This window comes from Lathyrus oleraceus, chromosome 2, assembly GCF_024323335.1.
Source record: "Lathyrus oleraceus cultivar Zhongwan6 chromosome 2, CAAS_Psat_ZW6_1.0, whole genome shotgun sequence".
Lineage (NCBI taxonomy): Eukaryota > Viridiplantae > Streptophyta > Magnoliopsida > Fabales > Fabaceae > Lathyrus > Lathyrus oleraceus.
Genome location: NC_066580.1, coordinates 261,644,087 through 261,669,011, shown reverse-complemented (window position 1 = coordinate 261,669,011; position 24,925 = coordinate 261,644,087).

Below are 24,925 nucleotides of genomic sequence, written 5' to 3'. Positions count from 1 at the left end.
GCATGTCAACATGACATTCTTCTTCTCTTGGCGAGCATGCAAAGTGTGAAAGGTATCTGCTAAAAGCGGAGGGACTAGACTTTCTTTTTCTTTCCAAATGGCCCAAAAGATGTCGATGGAAACTGAATTTATAAAGCCTTCAAAGTTTGGGAACAATACTAACCCATATATGAGGAGAGCTAGTACATTTGCCAATGCGTCCCAATGTCATGCCCCAAATAACTTTTCAGCTTCTCCTTCCAGGTAAGCCTTCCAAAAACCGGAGAAGTTCTCCCTTTTCTTCCAATTATCCATTACACTAGAGATAGGAATTTGGAGTGCAAGAGCTAGTTCTTCTACTTTAGGTATTTGGCCAATTTTTGTGTATGGTGTCTTACCTTCATAAAGAATCCCAAGAGCCCTTCAAATTCCTCCAAGGTCAGAGTTAATTGAAAATCTTGGAATAGGAAACTTTGGAGTGTAGGATCATAAAATTGGGCTAAGGCAGTGATAGATGGTATTTGAACCTTAACTTTGGAGTTAATTAGAAGCCTTAGTATATTGATGGTGTCTGGAATCTTAGCCTTGAGTTGTAATACTTTCCTTCTACCTTAACTCATTGCAAGCTTTGATTGCTAACAACTGTGCGTACAAAGATTTTCTGAAAACAAAATTTGCATGAGTGTCATGATGTTTATACAAATGAACAGGAAGGCATGGTATTTGGGCATGTGATATCATAAGTAACTCATAACTCCCTACTTGGTAGGCTTTATAACATATAGTTCTAGGTCGGCTACCCATAAACCCACTCACAAGATAGTTTATATGTTGATGGATAAGGTTCCCAAAGTCACGGACCTTAATCGTATCAATGTCATGCAACATGCTAGCCACTTTATGACAAGAGTGACAAAAAGGTCTATTCTGAGCGGGATTTTTATGTTAGGCGCACAAGGAGTGGTCCTTAGAGTCAAAGACCCTTCAAGAATCAACTTTATGTGACGGGTTAGCCATCTTATAACGATATCTAGGAAAAGTTCTACTCTATGGGGAGTCTTCATGTTATACGCTCAAGGAGTGGTCCTTGGATACTAACACTACACAACATCCAATATAAATTATATGTTCTCTCTTCTTTTTCCAAAGCTAGGGTGTAGATATTTACTCATGACATAATTTCGAGATCCCAAGACAGTATGGTAATGAGCATATATAAAAGATAAAGCGCAAAGAAAACAAATAGTTAAACAAGCATAAAGAAAGCAATTAGAAAAGGAAACATTCATCGCAAAGGTAACTAAATTAGACTTGACTCTCTCTTGCTTGGAGCATGTTTCCCCAGTAGAGTCTCCAACTATCGTACCTCAAAAAATATAATCCTTTGTGAAACGCATCACTCGCTCGTGGAAAATGTGTTCGAACAGAGTCTCCTTTATACTTTATTTATTCCAGTGAAGGAATAGGATAATATTGATAAAACCTTTAAAAAAGAAAATGGTCGTCGCAACCAAATTCGGGTTCAGGAGTCAATTAGGTAAGGGGAATATATTAGCACCCCTCACGTCTATTATACTCAATGGGAACCTTTTAGTTAAACTTGCGATTGAATGTTAACTTATATTAATTATTTTCTTCGAGTTATCACAAAGGAAAAGAGAAAAAGAAAGGGGTCGCAAAAAAGGTTTTGATTAATGTGTCTGACAAGATTATGGGTCTTGCTTCTACGTATCTCCGGGTGTGATGCAGAACTCAAGGTTACATAATTATGGGTATAAAAATGTTTGTTTGTTGGTTGATTTTAGCTAAAGATGTTTTGTCTCAATCGAACAAAAAACATGACTTACCCAAAACAGGTGAGGAGCGGATGTTTTCATCACATTTAATGGATTTCTATATATTAACATTCACGGAACGTCACTTATCTCAACTCACATGATTATGAACGAAGCACTGTCTTGCATCATCTTGAGATTAAATATCTTTCTATTAAAAGGATTTGATTTGTTGAAGGTTTTATAAGTGAATGACGAACGCTCAATGAGAACGAGACATAAGCACCAAGATCAATCATTCGAGGTTCTACCAAAATGCTAGACTCTAATGGTCCTTTCTCATTCAAAGTATTTAAGAAAAATGGTTTGATGGACAATGAGCGCTCAATAATAACAAGACATATGTCTTGGAATCAATTGTTCAAGGGGTTGATCAGAGTGTTCAAGGGGTCCATCAGAGTGTTAAACTCCAACAGTCCTTTTCTGTCCTGGTCTAGTAAGTGTTTTAGGAACGAAATAAAGAATGACGACTAACCCAAGACGTGTGCCTCGAGACCAATCAGTCGAGGGTTCCATCGGAATGCTAGACTCCAACAGTCCTCTTCTTTCGCGTTTGTTTAAGAAAAAGGATTTAATATTACGTTTGATTTAGGAAAAGTCACTCGATGTTGATCGAAGTTTGATTTGGATGGATGAGACATGATTTGAGAATGGTGACATTTTGAAAACTAACTTGATGTTTGTCAAGTTTTGTTCTTGTTTGAAAGGTTAATTTTATATTTTGTTTTTGTCTATTATTTAATTAATTATTTTATCTAGCTAACGGAAAATAAAAACAATAAAGATAATTAAACAATTACAAACAAAAGATGAGGGATACACTTGACAATTAGAGAATATGATAAAATACAATAAAGAAAATAATAATAATAAATATAAAAGTTAGAAATTAAATAACCAAACATAAATGAATAGTAATCAAAATTAAAAAAAAAAAAATTTCAACATAAAGGTAAAAAAATATTACTATTTTTAAAGGAGAAATTATTATTATCACTTTTTTGAATTTTTTAGTCATTATTAGGATTTTTTATTTTTCTATTTATTTTGATTTTTTTTTAAACTAAATTAGTTTGATAAAAGATAAAAACAAGAAGAAAAAAAATCTAGTTAAATAAAAAAAGAAACTCTAAAAAAAGAAAATAAAAAATAAAAATATATTTTTCTATAAAAAAAACCTTTAGAGAAAGTTATTATTTTTATTACTATAACTTTTATTATTAAACAAAACAAACAAAATGAACAAGCAAAAAAAGAAAAATAAATAAATAAAATGGGCTTGGCTGGGGTTGAGGCGCCCCATGTGAGGTGTGAAAAAAAATGGGCCATGGGCTTATAGTCAAGGCCCACTCGGCCTCCTTCTAAAAAGAACTAAAGAGATGCACCAAAACCCCTAGCTTTAAATGGAGCAGCAACCCCTCTCCTTATTTCTAATAAACAACTAATTAATTTTTCTAATGATGATTTAATGAACTTTTGAAACAAGGAAAGAAGTAACAATGTTGGCTATCTCCAAGTCAACTCGATCACTCTCTCCTCAACAATTGACATCAATTAACGTTCTTAATAATAAAATCAAAATTAACGGGAAGGAGAAAAAAACTCAAAAGAAACTCAGACTTTCTCTCATACCATCCGAACACTTTCCATCTCTCTTTCATCTCTCTTTCTCACCTTCTATCTCGTTCATGTTCACTCAAAGCAAAGGAAAAAAACTTCTCACCAAAATCCAAACTAAATGAAACATGTTAAACCATCCCAAATCTCAATCGAGTCATCAAGCAAAAAAAACTACAAACCAACATTTACACAAACATGGAAACGAAAAAAGAAAAAAAACATTCATAACCCTAAGCCATGAAAACCTCTCGCTATTTCTACACGGATAGTAATTAAGGATGCAAAAAATAATGGAAGTTTCAGTCTTACAACAATATGTGAGCAAAAAGAAAAAAATAAGAAGTGAAGGATTCGAAAGCTACCTCAATCCAAGTGACACTTGCTTTGGCAAAAATGTCACGGTATGCTCTGTTTTCCTTCCTTCTTTTTTGTGTTCTGATGTCTTTTTCTGTTGTTCTCTTCTTAACAAGGCTTACTTATGAGTTGTTGTGTTGTGGTATATTACTAGGATTTTTTGTCAAAGGTATCAATATATGAAATGGTGACTATGGTTTTTTCAATGTCCTCATTCTCTTGTGAACACTGTACATTTTATAGTGGGAATTAGGGTGGGATTTTCGAATAAGATCAAGAGAGGCTAGTATTGTGCTGAGTTGTTAAATTAGTGGAATTGGGAGTGGAGTAGTGGGAGGCAGGACTGGGTTTCATCATTTCAAATCTACCTCCTAATTGATCATGGGTTATTTAAGGTACTTTGGATTGATGCATAAGTTTGTCCTAAGTATTAAGTATTGATTGATGTAATAGACCACTCTCTTAGCCTTTGTGCTTAATCCATCCTCTTTTCTTTTTTGTGTGGCATAGCTTTAGTAGAATGATTTAGATATCGTTTCTCTATCATGTATTAACACAAATATTATTATCGATCGGCCTCAGATAGTTGTGACTTCTACATAAGTCCAATTACAATTGCTTAAGATATCACTAAATTTGTCCTGAATCAGAAAATAAGTCATTTTCACAAGTGAGATTGTAAGTCTCCTACTCCCCATGATATTGTATGAAAAATATTGTTTCCTTTTCACCTAAGAGAGCTAGTGGTATACTTGTTGATTTTATCTCAGTTGGATCCCTTCTCATGGTGATGTAGAGGTCTATATTTTCATACTTATGGGTGAATAGTTTAGTGTTCTCCCAAAAATAATAAATTGTCTTTCTATTTTTTTATTACTAACACAACTTACTAACATATTATTGTATTAAATTTACTTTAATGTCATTTATCTAATGCTCTTTATTTTTTTTCCATTTATTTCTTGTTATTCACTTTATGCTTTTATTTTAGCATCTCATATCACATTGTTTGTGCTTATGCTACTGGCTCTTTGTCCACTTGGACCTTTGTCCATTTGGACTTCTTTTCCTTTTAAACACATTAATAAAGGAAAAAAACCTAAAAAATTGGTTCTCTTAATTCATGGACTTAAGGTTACTATCATTGGAATTGTTCTAGAGTTATGGACTTAGCACTACGATTTAGACCCTTGCTTTGGAAGTTTGTGATTTGAGACCTTGGGATTCATCTGATACCTTTGACTTTGAGCTTACTTTAGCGACTTGGCTTGGTTACTTTGGTTTCATCTGACACATGGATTATTCTTTACTTATTTGGCTTACTTGAGGTTTAATCCAAATGAGGGAATTCTTGTTTGACTCATGTCATACAACTTACTATGTCTTGGTTAGATCTTTCCTCCCTAGCTTTTACTTTATATGCTAGGATAGTCTCTTCATCTCCCCCCCTCCTTCTTTAATTTTTAAAATCTTATCTTTTTTTTTTCAAAAACCTTCTTGTTTTCAAACTTGAACCACTTTCTCAATAAACCTTGACTTTTGTTAAGTGATTTTCTTAATATATGTTATAGCGGTAAATTCATGACCATCAAGCTATGGATAAACTTGACATCAGTAAAACCAGAGTCGCCACCGCGCTTTTATTGTTTTGAAAGGAAAAGGGAAAAGTACAAACAAAACCCAAAGATAAGAAGTTTTCAAATCAAAACTAATAAAATGCCAGAGATTACAATTAAGGGGGGTTGGTTACACAGAGGGAAGGTGTTAGCACCCAAAGTGTCCTAGGTACTCCTAGGGAGCCTTTTTTGTGTGCATATGTTTTTGGTATAAATGATATATGATAAAATATAGAGTGTGAGGATGAGAAAAGAATTCATTAATTATATTTTTGTGTTTGACAAGACCTTCAATCTTATTCCTACGTACCAACATAGAAATGAGGGATCAAAACCCCACAGTTCATGATAAAAATTTCAAAGAAGTTGATGAATTGATTTTAACAAAACGCTTAAGTGGAAGGGAATAAAAAGTCAAGATTTGAATGGGGTTGTTAGTTATTTTTCTCTTTTTGAAATTTAAGTCAATATAGTTAAGTTTATTTACAAGTTTGATTTAAGAAAAAGTTTTAAAATTCAAGGCACGCGGCCAAAGTTTCTAATCCTTAAAACAGGTCTAAGTTAAAACATAAACAAAGAAAGTTTTTGAAAAGAGAGAGAGATTTTGAAACTAAATAAGTGGGAGGAGATTAAGAGACTACCCTATGCAAAAATTAAAAGTTAAGAGTTGAAATATCTGACCAATAGGAAGCAATCCAACAGACAAGAATGTCATATAGAAACCCATTTTCCTTTGGACTTTAATAAGCAATAAGCAATAAGAAATATCCAAACATCATGTGAAGATCAAGGCATCAAATAAAGATAGCCATAATATCCAAGCAAGCATTCCAATAGCTAGCAGTCTTCCATGTCTTCCAATGTAGTAGATGAAATATTCCTTGATCAACTCAGAACAAAACATCAGACATAGACAAGAATAACAATTATGCACAGAGACAGAGTATCAGATGAATCAAATAGATCCAAGGTCTTGCATCAGATGAAGGCACAGTCAAAGATAGCTTAGTCTCAGATGTTGGCATTGGCCAAGTCCTTTAGCACAAGGAATGTTGCCTAGTTTTAAATCCAAAAATTCAGATCAAATCCGAACAGTCCACCAAATGTTTTTCAGGGGTTTTGTTGTTATTAGGTATTTTAGGGTCCTAAGGCCATAAACATAACAAAAGGCAAACAAAAAAATATATACAATCACAAGATATTGCTCAAATGAACAAAGTGAAAAGGACTTGAAACATAAACAAGTTGCATGAAATATAAATGGCAATGAATGATAAAGGTACTTGAAATTTAAAGTGCATAAAGTAAATGACTTGAAAGTAAAGCAACATTAATAAGAGTTAGTCAATGGTTAGTCAAATGTTAGTTATGATTTTTAATTGATCAAGTCATTCTTTGGAGAACACTCAACCATTCATTCATAAGTATGAATCCTTAAACGAAGACATCTTCCATGAGAAGGGCTCCAACTTGGATCATTCAACAAGTATGCCATTAGCTCTCATAAAAGGAAAAAAATGCCAAGTTTCCACACAATGCCATGAAGAATGGGAGACTTACAATCTCACTTACTAGAATGTTATACTTTCTTGATCAAATTTAGCTCTATGTTAAGCAACCGTAATTGGACTTATGTAGAAGTCACAACTATCTGAGTCCGGGAAACAAAAATATAGGTGTTAATGTATGTTAGAGATTTGGTACAAAGAACCAAACTCCTAAAACATGCCACACACTAAAAGAAAAAAGGGAGGGACCTATCTCAGTCAGACTTGTGTTGATTCATCTGACACAAGGTCATTGATGAATCCGTTAGCATTTAGACATTAGAGAAATCATTGGTGAAATGAGGAAATGGGGAATAATAGGAATGAATATGGAGAGGGAAAGGGAAATAGATACACAAATTGATCATGAGAGGAATTTCATTTGATCAATACCATCCATTCATTTTGGGAAATGAAATGTACATTTCATCAATCCCCTAAATCCAATGGTTTTGATCAAACAAAAGTCAAATCAACCATGACCAATGCCCAAATAGAAAGTCAAACATCACAGATCATAAAAATGGCTCAATATAATTTTAAAACATTTAATCAATTAAAAATCAAATTAAAAGTGAATTAAAATGCATTTTAATTTAGTCAAAACCTCAAATCCCTTCAAAATACCAAATAAATGGCCAAGGGATTTATCCTAGGTCAAACAAGATCAAAGGACCTTAGACATAAAATTTCAAGATTTTTGGAAAGTCAGAAGTATTTTAGAACAATTTAAAATATACATAAAAACATTTAATTCATGAAAAATATCAAAATTAATCCAAAAAATAATTTTAATTCAAAATATGAAATAGAAAAATATTTAAAGATTTTTGGTGAAAGTCCCATATTTTTTGGATTAAAAAATGAAATTTCTATGAATTAAACAAAATAGAAGTAGTTAAAAGAAAATCAAAAAATACAAAAAAAAAACAAGGGCCATCAGATCTCCCTCATTAATTGAGGTGGCAGATTTGATGGCCAAGTGTGTGTTATCCACGATGCACATCAGTCAACGCGCCACACACATGGTAATCTGAACCAAAGGCTATGATTAAAACGTTTGAAACAAATCAAAAGGTTGGGAAGATGCCAACGTACCATTGGAGCCCTAACTCTGGTCTTCTTCTCCGGTGGACCTCACCAGATTGGTCCACCACCAACCTTCACTAAAATAAAAAAGTGTGGACATCAATTCGAAGGAAAAATTCTCGGGAGCTCAAATCTTGCCTCAATTTCACCCAATTCCAAGTATATTGAAAGATACGTGGACTTGAAGTTTGAGGTGCATGATCTGAGTTGCTTCGATTTGACCTCAAAGTAACTCAATCTTGTTGCCTACATTAGTAGGTCTTAAGACAACCAATAATCAATCAAAATAGTTGATAAATGAGGGAGAATCGAAGAAGAGAAGTTTGAGAAAAATCACCTTCGGGTAGCTTCAATTTGGCTTGATCTTGCTTCCAATTTGCCTTGGCTCGACTCTAGGTGCTTGTAGGAAGTAAAATGGATCAATGAAAGGCTTAGATTCTTGGAGTGTCAATCTCAAAAGAGAAGGAGAATTGAAACTCAATTTCAAGTGAAATCTTCAAGTTTATCCTTTAATGGAGGTTAGGGAGGCAATGGTTCAAAGCTTGGGCAAGAGGGGATCCTCATTTTGATCATAATGGTCATGTGTTTATAGGGTTTTGCATTGCTTTTCACATACTTAAAAATTTGTCCTAAAATAGTAACATTGATGCATGGATGCGTAGGCATTGATTTGGGCCCAAACCATGATGAAATGTCACTCTAATTTATGCACAATGAGAACTGAAATCATCACATGTAAGCATGCAAAAGGAAATGATCACTTGAATCCAAAACTTGCCAAAACAAACCCAACAAAGAAACCATGCACAAGTCCCTCAATTCTTGTCCAAATGAAGTGATCTTGGCTTTTTGTAAATGTGAAACCAATGGGAACAACTTTGATGTTTAACACTTTTTCATTTGGAGCTTGGATAATGATGCATTTTGAGGTGGAAGTTGGAGAAATCAAACATAGTTGAAAAATTTTTGCTATGAGTTCCAAATGAAAAATTTTTGCTATGAGTTCCAAATGAAAAATTTTTCTTCCACTTCTTCCACCTTGAATAATGTTTGCTATGAGTTCCAAATGAAAAATTTTTCTTCACCAAAGTTGTATCTCTTTCATACCTCTTTAATTTGGTCAAAAATTTGACATAATTTCTATTTGACATGAGGGAGTTATGCATTTTAGAAGTTGAGGAAAATTGTTTGTTCAATGATGAAAGCCCAAAATGACCTATAATGTTTCCTCTTGGCACATGCCCTTGCAAGTTGAATTTGAAATTTATCAAAGTATAAAAGTTGGAGAAGACATATTGAAGTTTATCATGAAACTTGTATGGCCTTCATCTCATAAACATTGAGCAAGTTATGGTCCTTGGAAGTTGACCGCCTAACTAGGTCACAGACAAAATGACCTTCTTTCACCATTGAAATTCTAGTTATCAGACTTTGGATGTCACACAGGTTGTTATGACATCCAATTCTGCACAGACAGGGATTATGCAGAACTTAATTATAAGTGCAGTAAATAACACAAGTAATTGTTCACCCAGTTCAGTCCAACATGACCTACATCTGGGGGCTACCAAGCCAGGGAGGAAATCCACTATTAGTAGTATCAATTCAAAGCTAAACTCACCCGTTTACAACTTATCACTTAATCCCTACCCAATGCAATTTCAATCTTAATCTAAGATCAGAGTTCCTACTCACTCCCCCTCAATCACCTCAGTGATATTAAAAACACTTTGAAGTCACACTTCAAAAACAACTCTTGGTTATGCTTCACAGCTTAAACCAAGATACACAGCACTCACGCTTAAAAGCTTTGAGTGACACAACACTTACAACTCAATGAACACCCTATGCCAAAGCAATCATCTATTTGATAATGACTTGGCTTACAAGATACGTCTAATCCTAGACTCACAAAAATACAGCAGTGAAGTAAGATGGACACACTAAATCTTCACGCCTCAAAATCCCTGAAACTGAATGGAGGAATGCCTTCCTTTTTATATTGCAGCACCTGGGCTTTTGCACCTGTATTTTCCTGAATTTTAGGTCACATACGTTCCCTCAAATTCAATATTTAGGTTGCTAACAAATAGGCTATTTGTTAGGTTCATTGAATGTAGCTTGGTTGTTGATTTCCTGGATTTTCTCTGAGCTGTTGACTTCCTAAAGAATAGCCTGAGAAAGCTGTAACAGAAAACTGAACAACCTACAATTTAGCATATGCTGTCAGGCATGAATGTCACGACATTCAGCTTGACATCAAGGTCCATATGCTGAGTCTGTTTTCCCAGAAAACAGACTGTACAAATCTGCTGACCTGTACATGATCAATATGACCATACTACAGTACCAGCTTACATTAGTAAATGTCAAAGTGTCCAACTTAACATTTACACAATTGGCCTTAAGTTAGTTCTGCTATTCTCTTGAATAACAAACTAAGTAAAGTGCTGAAGTATAGCAGAACACCACTCTGCCCAATCTTCAGTAGCTGCTGTCAATGATGAATGTCACAACATCCAGTTTGACATTCAATCAGTAGGCCTTATGCCAGGTCTGGTTCTTCCTTGATAACCAGACTGCAAGTGAATACTAAGTTCTAACAGAGCTTCTGTTCCTTAGTATCTGTTGACAGGTATGAATGTCACAGCATTCAATAATCCTGTGTTAGCTAGTCCTGCAATAACTACAATGTAGTTACATATACATGTCATGACATCAGTCAAGACATTTGTGTTTTACCATACAATGCAGCCAATTAAACACCTACAAACTCCCCCTTTGGCAAATTTTTGGCTAAAACACTTTGATCCCCATAACAGAGTTCATGGCAGCGGAATAAAACTAGCTAATACACTCAGAGTGGCAGCACACTCACACACATGGAAGTTAAATAAAACTTCACATAGCAGCACACATATATTCGAAGTTGCACCTAAACTTCAATATCAGCTGCAAGGGGGGAATGGAAGTTAAATAAAAACTTCACACACATATCAGCAAACACACAGAGGCATACAACAGTGTGCACACAGAAGTTAACTACACACTTCAACACACAGCAGCTGTAGTAGGGAAAACTTCAATCTGTTATGAAAGGGTACCTGTTTTAATACTAAAGTTTAACAATGTAAACTTCTGTTGTCCTGGGGTATCACTTGTCACTCCCCCTTTTTGTCAAAAATGTTGCCAAAGCAACACTTTAATATACAGACCCACAAAAGAAATATGAATTACACACATAACAGAAAAAAAACAGCAACAAAGGAATTAATCCTCTGCCTCATCATCAGCCTCCTCATCAGCCTCCTTTTCAGAGCTGGCCTCTTCCTCCCCCTCAGCCATTTGCCCTTCAGCTCCATCCGTGTCCTCAGCAGTAGACTCCAGCTGCAAGATGAGCTGTTCCAGTGCATTCTTTCTAGCTCCCAGCTCTTTGCAGGTCTCCTTGAGAACTGCAATGACATCAGCTTTGTCTGGTTGGTGGCTAGTTTTGGAAGTCTCTCCCGATGTCACGACTATGTCCGGGACATGCTTGCCCAGGAACAGCTTGTAGCTGAAAGCCAATGGACTTTCCCTTCTCCTCACAAAGTCATTCTCTGTCAGGATGTGTGGAAATTGATTCAGCACAACTCCACATATTAGAGAGGGGAAGGCAATGGGACCCTTTACACTGAAGCTCCCAGCATGCTTCATTGTCTGATAAAATATGTAGGCACCATAGTCCATCTTAGCTTTGGTTCCCACTGCATAGATGAACTTCCCTAATGCCATAGACACAGTTGACTTGTGGTTAGTGGGTACCCAGTTGGCTGATCCAACTTTGTGCAGCATTGCATACTTGACACTTAGTTGACTGGCTACTAGCTTCCCTTTGAGAGGCCATTTTCGGACTTGCTTTGCTGTAATGACTTGACAGATTGTATTGTCAGTCACTTCAAGCTCAGGTTGCTCTTCATCCGCTCTTCCCAGATACTGATTTATTACAGAGGGGGAAAAAGTCACACATTTGCCGCGCACATAGACCTTTCGAAATTCCTTGGATGTCCCATCGGCACACTCCTCTGACAGATTTACAATAAACTCCTTCACCAAGGTCTCATAGCACTTAGGAAGTTGTGACACTGTTCTCATCAGCCCTGCCTCCTTGATGAGATCCACAATCTCTTTACAGTCCATGGCATTCTGTGCCAGTTCTCTTTCCAATGCCAGCCTCTTGTGGTACACATACTTCCACCTGTTAACACTGGAGGCAAAGTGGAAGGACACATTGTCAATGGGAACTTCTGGGACACTGGTTGCCAACCTACTGGAAGTGGGCTTCTTCCTGGACATGGATGTTGTGACATCACATGGGGCATCAGATTCAGATTCCGCCACCACAGCTTTGGTTTTCACCTTCTTAGGCACCTCTTTGCTCCAAGCTTTTGTAGGTCCATAGCTTTTCCTCTTGTGTGTGCTTTCTGACTCTGGTTGCTTGTGAGGGTTTGGTGCACCAACTTCCTTAGAGGGGGACTTCAACTCCACGGCCTTTTTCTCCCTTCTGGTCCTGACTCTCTTGGCTATCCTAGGAACAACTGTAGCCAGAAGATCATTGTCTGAGAGTTCTTCCACGTTAATCGTCTCAGCCCTAGACTTGTCCTCAACATTTTGAGTAACCTTGGCCTTCTCACTTCTCACCTTGCCTGAGGGTTTTTCAACCTTTGATCCCTCATGAGCATTTGGTTGCTCAACATTGTCAGTGACATTTTTGCTCAACACAACAGCTTTCTCTTGACATGCAGCAATGTCAGGAATGATTGTGTTCAAGGGAACAGAAACCCCAGGAACATCTCGATTGCCAGATAGTATCTGAGTGACGATAGTTGCAATGGAGTTATGTACATACCTTGACCCTTCCCTTGTGTGTTCATCAAGAGCGATTTCTGATGAAAACCCAGTGACCGTTTCCTTAGGTCTTCTTGCATGGGACGAAGTTGCTGCGTCCACAACTGGTTCCTCCCGGGTAGGGTGGTGAGACTCGGTGCTGTGAGAATCAGACATGGTGGTGTACGAGGAGGTGTCGGATTGACGAGCCATGCTGAAAATTGGAGAGGGAAGATGAATCGTTTCTTTGGACGAGGGTTTGCACGAGTGGAGAATGAAACGACTGAATGTGAAACGCTTTGTGCAGGAGAAAGGTCTATTAGATTTTGACCACTCAGCGCTCACCAGATGTCTAATAATTTGACTTATTAAACAGTAGCTAACTAACTCCATTAGTTGCTATAACTTTTCAGATGCACACCTTCCCTTTTTGTCCTCACTGTACAATGTCATGACATTCTGTGTGACATTGTACTCTGTCTGCATCAGGTTAGACGTCAATAACATGCACCTCTGTCTATCCCTCGCTGTCATATCAGTTATATGATGGCCAAAGGTATCCAAGGGCTCATTACTTTTGAGCAGACACTTTCCATAGTATGTCCTTTTATCTAAGGACAGATATGAGGCTCTTCTCATAGTTCCCTTGGAAATGCTCTTCTTCACTCCTTTTACCTGAGGTGCATCAAGTTTTCCATGTCCCACCTTCCCTTCCTGATCTCCCTTGGTCAAAGGACACTTGGGGGGGTTGATAGAGTCTTTAGATTTCCATAGATAGCAATTATCTTTGGATCTATCTCCTCTCATCACTTCTTGATTGACCCCATTCAACACCACACATCCTCCCTTGGTAAATTCCACCTTATATCCTTGGTCACACAGCTGGCTTATGCTTATGAGGTTCACAGTTAGTCCTTTTACTAACAATACCTCACTCAATTTTGGAGCTTCTGGACAGTCCAGCTTCCCAACACCCATGACTTCTCTTTTAGTTCCATCACCTAATGTCACAGACTTGGTGTGAGAGGGATGTAGATTCACCACTAGGTAGTTCATCCCAGTCATATGCCTTGAGCAGCCACTATCAAGGTACCAATCTTGTTTGGTATGTCCTCTTGAAGAAGTGTGAGCAAGGTTAGCAACACACTGTTGATTCTCAGGAGAGAAGTGCATCTTAGATGCCAGCTGCTTAGGATTGACCTGAGGTGTCTGCTTAGCCGCCCATGTTGGTTTCTTAATGGGAGCATTATGAGTAGACACCTTTTTCTTGGGCCTACCTTGAGGGGTCTGGTTTGGGTAACCATGCAGCCTGTAGCAGAATGGTTTTATGTGACCGAATCTACCACAGTAATGACATTTCCATCTCTTGAATTTCTTCTTCTGATGGTTGTTCATTCTGGTTCCTCGATGTTGTGACTTTGAATGAGACATCCCTTTGGACTTCTGAACTTTAGCCTTTGGGCGTTTGCGTTCAGTTGAGGATCTTTTCCCAAAGCCTAGACCAGATGTGTTTCCAGACTTCTGTCCTGTCTTCAGGATTTCTTCCAAGATGTCAGATCCCTTATTCAACATTTTGATGGATTTGGTCATTTGGTCTAGCTTAGAGATTAACAACGAAATCTCACTCTTCAGACCCTCTATGACTTTCAGCTGCTCTAGTTTCTCAGCTTCTAGTTCTTTGATGAGTTTCTTATGCTTTTCTCCTTGGATGCAAACTTCTGCACTTTTAACACATAATTCTTTATATGAAACAGCAAGCTCATCCAATGTGAGTTCATCTCCACTTGAGTTATCCTCTGAGGCACAAACACTAGTCAGAGCATTGACTTGTTTGGCCGATTCTCCTTCAGATTCACTCTCAGAGCCTTCTTCTGACCAGGTGACAGATAACCCTCTCCTTTGCCTCATGAGAAGGGTAGGGCAGTCAGCCTTACTATGACCACATCCTTCACATCCATGGCACTGGATTCCCTTGCCTTGGTTGGCCTTTTCTTTATGAGTTGATCGTTTCTTTATGTCAGATGGGATGTTCGTAACATTAGATTTACCCTGTTGATCAACTTTCTTTATGAGCTTGTTGAACTGTCTCCCAAGCATGGCTAAGGCTTCTGATATACTTTCATCACCTCCAGTATATCCTTCTCCTATAAGGACTATGCTTTTCTTCTTCTCAGCATACTCACCTAAGCCCATTTCAAAGGTTTGGAGAGAACCAATGAGCTCATCTACCTTCATATTGCTGATGTCCTGAGCCTCCTCTATGGCAGTGACCTTCATAGCAAACCTCTTAGGCAAGGACCTGAGAATCTTTCTTACGAGTTTCTCTTCAGTCATTTTCTCACCTAGTCCACCAGAGGTGTTTGCAATTTCAAGAATATTCATGTGAAAGTCATGAATAGTCTCATCCTCTTTCATCCTCAGATTTTCAAACTTGGTTGTCAACATCTGAAGTTTTGACATCTTCACCTTGGAAGTACCTTCATGAGTTACCTTGAGGGTATCCCAAACTTCCTTAGCTAGTTCACAATGGTGCACCAGCCTGAAGATGTTCTTAGTGATTCCATTGAACAGTGCATTCAAGGCTTTGGAATTTCCAAGAGCTAATGCCTCTTGTTCCTTGTCCCAATCTTCTTCAGGAATCTGCACACTGGCTCCATCTTCACCTGTCCTCATTGGATGTTCCCATCCTTTGTTGACAGCTCTCCAGACTTTGCTGTCTAGAGACCTTAAGAAGGCTATCATACGAGGCTTCCAGTCATCATAATTAGAGCCATCCAACATGGGTGGTCTATTTGAGTGTCCTAAATCCTTGTCCATGGTACTAGAAAGTAACTTCCCTAGATCTCACCCAGAACTTCACAGGCAGGGTGCCTGCTCTGATGCCAATTGAAATTCTAGTTATCAGACTTTGGATGTCACACAGGTTGTTATGACATCCAATTCTGCACAGACAGGGATTATGCAGAACTTAATTATAAGTGCAGTAAATAACACAAGTAATTGTTCACCCAGTTCAGTCCAACATGACCTACATCTGGGGGCTACCAAGCCAGGGAGGAAATCCACTATTAGTAGTATCAATTCAAAGCTAAACTCACCTGTTTACAACTTATCACTTAATCCCTACCCAATGCAATTTCAATCTTAATCTAAGATCAGAGTTCCTACTCACTCCCCCTCAATCACCTCAGTGATATTAAAAACACTTTGAAGTCACACTTCAAAAACAACTCTTGGTTATGCTTCACAGCTTAAACCAAGATACACAGCACTCACGCTTAAAAGCTTTGAGTGACACAACACTTACAACTCAATGAACACCCTATGCCAAAGCAATCATCTATTTGATAATGACTTGGCTTACAAGATACGTCTAATCCTAGACTCACAAAAATACAGCAGTGAAGTAAGATGGACACACTAAATCTTCACGCCTCAAAATCCCTGAAACTGAATGGAGGAATGCCTTCCTTTTTATATTGCAGCACCTGGGCTTTTGCACCTGTATTTTCCTGAATTTTAGGTCACATACGTTCCCTCAAATTCAATATTTAGGTTGCTAACAAATAGGCTATTTGTTAGGTTCATTGAATGTAGCTTGGTTGTTGATTTCCTGGATTTTCTCTGAGCTGTTGACTTCCTAAAGAATAGCCTGAGAAAGCTGTAACAGAAAACTGAACAACCTACAATTTAGCATATGCTGTCAGGCATGAATGTCACGACATTCAGCTTGACATCAAGGTCCATATGCTGAGTCTGTTTTCCCAGAAAACAGACTGTACAAATCTGCTGACCTATACATGATCAATATGACCATACTACAGTACCAGCTTACATTAGTAAATGTCAAAGTGTCCAACTTAACATTTACACAATTGGCCTTAAGTTAGTTCTGCTATTCTCTTGAATAACAAACTAAGTAAAGTGCTGAAGTATAGCAGAACACCACTCTGCCCAATCTTCAGTAGCTGTTGTCAATGATGAATGTCACAACATCCAGTTTGACATTCAATCAGTAGGCCTTATGCCAGGTCTGGTTCTTCCTTGATAACCAGACTGCAAGTGAATACTAAGTTCTAACAGAGCTTCTGTTCCTTAGTATCTGTTGACAGGTATGAATGTCACAGCATTCAATAATCCTGTGTTAGCTAGTCCTGCAATAACTACAATGTAGTTACATATACATGTCATGACATCAGTCAAGACATTTGTGTTTTACCATACAATGCAGCCAATTAAACACCTACAACCATAAAAAATGACTTTCCAAGCAAAACTAGCATTTGATGTAAAAATGAAAATTGTTTGGAATGTCATAAATAGTAAATCTTATATTGTAATAATTTTTATATGACAAAAATTGTAGGAGATAGGGTCTAGGGAACCCCAGTTTTGACCAATTGACTTTCTCTAGTAAACCTCTTTGAACCAACTTGCAAACTTGAAGTTACATTGATCTTTGGGACTCATGGAGGATCATATATGCATAATATGATTTATAATGAAGTATTCCTTTATATATTTTACCAATTTTTGAAGAAAATTGTTGAGGAAGTCACACAAGATACCTAGATAAATTAGGGCTTTCAAGGCAAACAAGTTTCAAACTCTTGATGAATTCTTGATCAAAATGATAAATTAGGGTCATGGGGATCTATATATGATGTTTAGAAGCAATATGGACCAATGTTGGATTGATATCTTGTCATGAGGGTCTCAAACCCTAGTTGTGAGCTTGATAGGGCACATGTGGATGCACACACTACATACAAAAGAATCAAAGCTATACATGGACATATTTTTGGTATTTTGGTTAGTAAACAAAAATAAAGTATGATACTATCAAATGTGCTTGGTGATCTCTCCCAATGCAAACCCAATGAATGAGGGGTAAGGAGGATGCCAAGGTGTGATCCCCAAGCCAATGCAAATGATGAGATAACATGAGGGATCTTAGGGTCAAAGTTGGGGTCTTACAAATGCTAATACATCTTAAGCATATTCAAACCATTTTCAAAATACTTAAAAAATACATAAATCATTCAAAATGTTTTGTGCCCTTTGTGCATTTTTTCTTTTAAAACTTTTTCTCAAAGCTTATACATGAGTCATTTCCATATTTGAGATGTAACTCTCCTATCCCCATAGTATTGATGATAATTATTTTCCACCTAAGAGAGCTAGTGGAATACTTGTTGATCTTTATCCAAGTTGGAGCCCTTATCTGTGATGATGCAAAGTTCCCATACTTGTGGGTGGCTAGTTGAGTGTTCTCCTTAAAATGACAAAATGTCTTTTTATTAAAAATGAATCAAAACAAACATCTATGTTATTTTTACCATGAACTACGAGGTTTTGATCCTCCATTTCACTTTGTGGGTACGTAGGCACGATGCTCTGGAAGTCTTGGCAAACACAAAAATTATAAAAAAAACATTTCTCTTATCATCTCCCCAATCTTTTGCAAACAACACTGTTTTAAGCCAAAATGCACAGATTCTCAAAGAGGTTCCTATAGAGTACTATAGATGTTTAGGGTGCTAGTATCTTCCCTTTGCATAACCAACCCCCAAACCCTTATCTATGTTTTTATTAGTTTTGTTTTAAAACTTCTTTGGGTTTTATTTGTTCTTTTTCCCTTTCATTTGGACATAACAAAAGCGCAGTGGCGAATCTTTCTTTGTGAGTTAAGTTAATCAATAACTTAATCTAAAAATGTTTACCGCTACACAAAAGTGGCAACTCTGCTAGGGAGTAGTCCTTAGTGGGTTTAGCCTATCTTTGTTTATCTGTGTATATTATGTTTGATGCTGTTTGTTATTATTTGTTCTGTCTGGGTGCTTTGTGATCTTTGTGTGGGGAGATAAGTCCTATACCCAGACTTGAGTGCTCTTATGATAGGAGAGTGGTATAGTCTTGTTTGGATAACGTGGAGTTAATCCTTAATGAGCTAACTTGAGATCCCCCGCTCAATGGAGGCCCCTTTGGGGTTACTGATGTCTTATGAATAGTCATAATTGGCATTACTTTTTCTGAGTTGGGAGCCCGAGGACCTGAGGACCTTAGAACCCTTAACCCATCTTGGCCTTCTAGGATGTAGTGTGGTGGCTATTCAGGTGTAGACTTTAATTAGTTATTACACAATACTACACTCAGACGAGTTTCTCTTGAGAATATTATTGGTTATTGAGTAGTCTTTTAAGCCAGTAATATCCAAAAGACGGAATTATGACTCTGGGAACTTTTTTAGAACCTTGTTCTACGGGTGATTATACCCTTAGTACATACCTTGTGGGTTGGTTCTTACCCTTGGCTCCATGCTCGTGACTTCGAACCTTTGGACCTTGTTTGTGTTCCTTGTGCGATCTTATTTATGGTTGTTGCATCATGCATTCATTGCATTCATGAGCATTTTTCTCTGCTTTCAAGGAACTTAGATATTCTTTTTGAAAACATCACAGATATTTTGACCATGGATGTTGGAAGAAGGAAAACTCAGAAATACAGTTTCAGACATCTTGATCTTAAGGAATTGAGAAAGCTAACTTCTTTTGTGGATGATCCTAAGGATTTCAGAGACCGTTTTGAAATACTTTTGTATGTTCTATCTATTGATGTTGAAGATGGTCTTCTTGTACTCTAGTTCAGTTCTACAATCCCGTCAACCGGTGCTTCACTTTCCCTGATTATCAATTGTTTCCTACCATGGAGGAGTATGCTTATATTTCGGGTATACTAGTTTGTGATAGGGTTCCTTTTTGTGGTTTGGAAGGGATTCTAGAGTCTCAAGTTATTGCTGGAGCTATTCACCTGAAGAAATCTAACATAGATGATAATCTCACTGTCAAAGGAGGTATTAGAGGGTTGACTTCAAAATTTCTGATTGAGAGAGCCTCTTCTTTTGCTAATGTTGATAGCATGGTGGCCTTTGAAGCTATTCTTGCCTTACCCATCTATGGTTTGGTCTTGTTTCCCAACATTGACAATTTTATTGATGTTAATGCTATTAGGATCTTTTTGGTTGAAAATCATGTTCCAACTTTGCTTGGTGAGACCTATTTCTCCATTCATCATAGGACTTCTAAGGGAAACATAATTATTGTCTGTCGTGCACAGTCTCCTATCTTCAAAGAAAACAAAGGGTTGTTTAAGGTGGTATCAAAGACTTATGTCTCTCACCAATGATGCCATCACTTGGTATTCTTCTATTTACGATAATGTCAAGATTATTAATAGTTGTGGGGAGTTCTCTAATGCGCCTCTTCTTGGTACACAAGTAGGAATCAACTACAATCCGGCTTTGGCAAGACGTCAACTTGGGTTTGCTATGAAGGACAAACCTAATAACACTTTGTTAGAAGGTTTATTTTTCCAAGAAGGGAAAGACACTCGAGGATTGAAGGCTAGGATGGTGTATGCTTGGCACAATATTCATAGGAAAGGAAAAAGTGAGCTTGGATTGAAGAATTGTGTAGCTTTGGAGCCTTACACTAGTTGGGTGAAGAGGAGAGAAAAGGGATTTAAGATGCCTTACACTTATGAGAGTCATATGTCTTTAGTAGTGGACAAACCATCCAGTATTCATATTAAACACATGGAGGAGTTGAGAGAAGCTTTTGATAGGATGAAGCAAGAGAATGATGCTTGGGAAGACAAGTTTCACGCTTAAAACCTTGAGAAGATATAATTGAAAAAAGAACTGAAGGAAAAGGATGACTTAATAGAGTTGCTTAAGCAACGTGCTATGAAGAGGTCAAGGAACCAAAAGGATTTATTTTCCTCTAACATTTCATCATCTTCTCATCTTCCTACTTCCAGTGTTTGGAAAGGCATTGTAGATCAGCTCGTGATAGAGAAGGATGCAATGAAGAGAATTTATGAAAGGGAGATCAAAAGTCTTTGCAAGAAGTATCAGCTTGGAGTTAGCTCATCATCAGATATGATTCCATAGACCTAAGATCTTCCCTCTTATGTTTTAGGATTGTTGAGATTGTATTTCAGATTGTAATCCTTCCCATTATTAATAAAATGAGATTTTTAGTATTTCAAAATGTGTTATTTCCTTTATGATGTTTGTAGTTTTCTTTATATCTTGAAGTTCCTTGAAAACTTTGCATTAACATTGGCATATTAAGCATCATGTTGCATCTTAGTCTTGCTTTGTGTGAGTTTACCAGGTATCTTGTTTCTTCCTTTTCTTGGTCTTCGTTTAGACAAGTTTTCTCACTAATACAACACTCGTGTTAATCAACAAAAGAAGATGGATCGGTTCAAGCAAAAGAATCTTGAACTCCATGAGGAAATGACTACTTTGATGGATAGTATGAAAAGGATCTCTACTATGATGGAAGCTCTGGTGGCTGCTTAAAATCATGCTCCTCCTCCTCAGACTCTGCTTCAAAGGATGTGATTTCTAAAATCACTATTACGGCCCTTTCTGTGACTCCGATCAGTGCTCCGCAACACCAAATTCCCATGGTTTCCGTTGGGGTATGCCTCCTAAATTTGTGCCAGAAGGATATCAACCAGCTATTGAAGATCTCGTTGCTCAACATGTTATCTCTGTACCACCTCCCATGGTCCATGCTACTTCTTATATGGAAGAATCTGTTTTCCATGCTGATCAGAGTTAAAGTGTTGGTGTCAATGAAAGGATAAATGAATTTCAAGATCAGTTTCAAGCAATGGAATAGGAGATTAAAGCTCTGATGGGAAAAGATTTGTTTGGAAAGAACACTCATGATCTTTGCTTAGTTCCTAATGTAAAGATCCCGCATAAGTTCAAAGTGCTAGATTTTGAGAAATATAAGGGCAACTCTTGTCCTTTGAGTCACTTGGTGATGTATGCTCGCAAGCTGTCAACTCAAATTGATAACCATCAACTGTTGATTAATTACTTTTAGGATAGTTTGACAGGTGATGCTTTTAAGTGGTACATGGGACTTGATAGCACCCAGATCCGTACTTTCAACGATCTAGGAGAAGATTTTGTTCTTCAATACAAGTATAATGTTGACATGGCGCTGGACTGAGATTAACTTCGTGCTATGTCCCAAAAGGATAAGGAAACTTTCAAATAGTATGCGCAAAGATGGCACGAGTCGCGCAAGTCAGTCCTCCATTAGAAGAGAAAGAGATGATAAAGTTTATCTTGAAGACTTTGAGTTTCTTTTACTATGAAGGAATGATTGCAAGTGCTCCCAGTGATTTTACCGAGATGGTTAACATGGGGATGAGACTAGAAGGGGGCGTCTATGAGGGACGATTGGTGAAAGAGAGTGTTTCATCTGGAAGTTCCAAGAAATATGGGAATGGTTTGTCCAAAAAGAAGGAACATGATGCTATGTTATTTCGCAAGAAAAACATAGGAGATCTCCGAGAAGCAATCAATGTCATTAGCATGTGGCGTCAGTTACCCCGGTTATTAATCCTACTCTAGTTGTTCAAGTAGCACTAAATTACCAACCACGTTTTCAACAACGTACCCATCAACAGAATCATCAACAGAAACATGTCCAAAGACAAGCACAATTTGATCCAATTACGATGTCTTATGCGGAATTATATCCTACTTTGATACAAAATAATTTGGTACAGACTAGGACTCCACCAACTATTCCAAAGGCACTTCCATGGTGGTATAAATCTGATCATCATTGTGCATCCCATCAAGGTGCACCCGATCATGACATTGAAAATTGTCTTACTTTGAAAGCTGAGGTGAAAATACTAGTGCAAAGAGGTATTTTGTCTTTTGAAGACTCTGGTTCTAATGTGCAAGCCAATCCATTGCCTAAACATGGTGGTGCAACTGTGGATATGGTTGAGGGATGTCCTATAAAGTACGGTGTCTGATGTCAATCTGATTAGAAGATCCTTGGTTGAGATGCAGGCAACTTTGTGTGAGCTGAGTTATTACGAGCATGATCATGTTTCTTGTCGTATATGTTCAAGAAACCCTCGAGGGTGCGTTGTGGTAAAGAGAGATTTATAACAGATGCTAGATAAAAATCTTATTTAGATTACCAGAGATATGGATGAAGATGAGCATGGTGTGAATGTCATAGTTCCCCATTTCAATATCCCCTAACCAGTTATGATTTCCTACAATAGTCAAAAGTATGTCGTTTCTCCTTTAGTTATTTATCTGGCGAGTGCTACACCTTATGAATTTGATAGATATATTCCTTACATATACAATACTACAATGTTGGAAGATGGAAACGAAGTCCTCATCCCTTCCCTTTCTTCTATTGTGAATATTGCTGATGTAAGCGGTGTAACCCGAAGTGGCCGAGTATTTTCTTATGTTCCCCCTAAAATAATTGAAGATACTTCGGTGGTTAAGCAAGTTTAGGTGGAAAATCTTGTTGTGCAGTTGGCCAGTCCAGCGATGTAAGCCAGATATCTGATCATGATGGAGTACTAAAGTTGATTAAGAGAAGCGAATATAATGTGGTTAATCAACTATTGCATACCCCATCCAAAATATTTGTCTTATCTTTGGTGATGGATTCGGAAGTGTCATACCCCAATTTTGTCCGGGCATTTTAAAAAATTTCATGCATTCGATTTTATTTTCAGTTTGCATCAGCAGTATAGCATGACATGAATTTCATCATAAATCATACTTAAAATGTTAACCAAAATAAATTCTCGAACATACATACAGACCGGTTGAATAATTTCTCAAGCAAATGCAAAATCAATGGGTAAAACGTTTCAAAATCAAGCTTGCAGACGTCAGTATTATTGATCTATAGTTTGTGTAGTTTAATCTGGTGTGCTCGTTTTATTTTTTCGACGACTTTTCAGTTGCATTTTGATCTGTCTGAGCCTTTTAACCGGTCAGAATTTATTTCAAAATTAAATCAAACGCTGTATTTTTCCGAGAGGTTTATTTCGCGCTGATCATTTTAATACATTCAGTTTATTTTATCGAGCATATTCGCGCCCAATTTTTATTCATTATTATTTTATTTTTAATTTTTTTTATTAAAGACTATCATTTGAATCTATTAGAATTCAATAATAAATTAGTTTAAATTTATTAAAGATAATAGATTTTATTTTAATTACTAACATTCAAAATAACAATGGGATAAGAGTGTGCAACCACTCCATGCTTGACAGCTCATAAATCTCTCTCACTAGTTGGCGTGGAATAACGAATAAGAAGAAGAAATAATATCTTCTCATTGCCAACCACTGATGGCCACACGTCCTTCCATGGCTCTCCCTCCCACTTAAACACCAATATGCTGAAAAGAAAAGGAGGGGGGATGAAAACAACACTTCGACTCACCTTGCTCTCACTGGATTTGGATAGAAAAAAACAAAATACTCTCTTTGTACGTGGCTGAAGAGAGATCCTTTCCTCTTCCTCCAAAAGTTAGAAAACCTCTTCTTCATAAGGCTGCTCTTCTTCCTTTCAACCGCCGTAAATACCACTCCATAAACCTCATTTTCTAGCGACACTGCCATCCTCTTCATATTCATCAAACCCCATTCAACTCTCTTTCGTTGTACTCCCTCCAAACAAAAACTATGTAAACACTATCAGAACACAACCGGCATCACCTCTCTATCCTTCATCGTAAACCGCTTTACCGCGACGACAACCTCCAACCTCCATCTCTGCCGCGATTCCTCGTCGAATCTACCATCACCGAACACTTCTCAAAACTCAACCCATACATCCTTCAAGCTTGACTTCAGATTCATTCCCCTCTCACTCACCAATCAACTTCGTCGGACCCTTAATAGAATCACCACCTCTGTTCGCGCTCCACCCTCCATTTTGACGACGAAGCTTTCGATAACTTGATTCCTTCATCGATTTCATACGCGCCACAACTTCAGATCCTGATATCACCATACCTATCTATTTGTTCCCCTTCAAGTGAAGAAAAGAAGACACTTCGTACCACAACCTCCAAACGCCATCTCACGGTGCACCACATCGGTCGATTTCGAGAGATAAAGAAAGTCGGCATCAATATCAAATTGATTTGGTTGGTAA